Genomic DNA, 527 nt, shown 5'->3' on the forward strand with positions numbered 1-527 from the left:
TGTGCTCCAAAGCTCTCTCCAGCTGCGTGCACCTGCCCCGGCCGCGCACCCGGCCCCGCCCAGCTTCGCTCACCTGTCCCGGGCGTCTGGTGCGGAACCTTAGAGTAAGAAACATCACCGTGCACCTTGGCCAACGTGCGCGACTCGACCGAGCGCGCACTGGCCGAGGTGCACACCGATTTCACCTGGGTGCGCGCGCAGCACCTCGGGCGCACCGGGGTGCGCGCACAACGCCCGGGTTGCACCGTGGCCTGTGTGCTCGGGGCGCCTCGGGTGCGCGCTCGGTGTCGCCCCCGCGCGCGCGGTAGTGCGGGCAGCGCACCCCGGCCCGGCCCGGCCCCGACGAGAACGCAAACGGGCAAAAGGTTTATTCAAATAGCATTGCGACGCCCGGCGAAAAACTAAGAAAGGGTGCAACACCGGGACTTCCCGGGAGGTCACCCATCCTAGTACTACTCCGGCCCAAGCGCGCTTAACTGCGGAGTTCTGATGGGATCCGGTGCACTAACGCTGGTATGATCGCACCC

General features: G+C 67.2%; 1 non-coding gene across 1 annotated transcript; it reads right to left on the reverse strand.

Annotated features, from left to right (window-relative positions):
- Positions 1–408: 408 nt before the first annotated feature.
- Positions 409–527, reverse strand: LOC131863488 (5S ribosomal RNA). Its single transcript, XR_009362389.1, has one exon. It is a non-coding gene; the product is annotated as a 5S ribosomal RNA (ribosomal RNA).

Source organism: Cryptomeria japonica, unplaced genomic scaffold (assembly GCF_030272615.1).
Source record: "Cryptomeria japonica unplaced genomic scaffold, Sugi_1.0 HiC_scaffold_64, whole genome shotgun sequence".
Classification (NCBI taxonomy): Eukaryota; Viridiplantae; Streptophyta; class Pinopsida; order Cupressales; family Cupressaceae; genus Cryptomeria; species Cryptomeria japonica.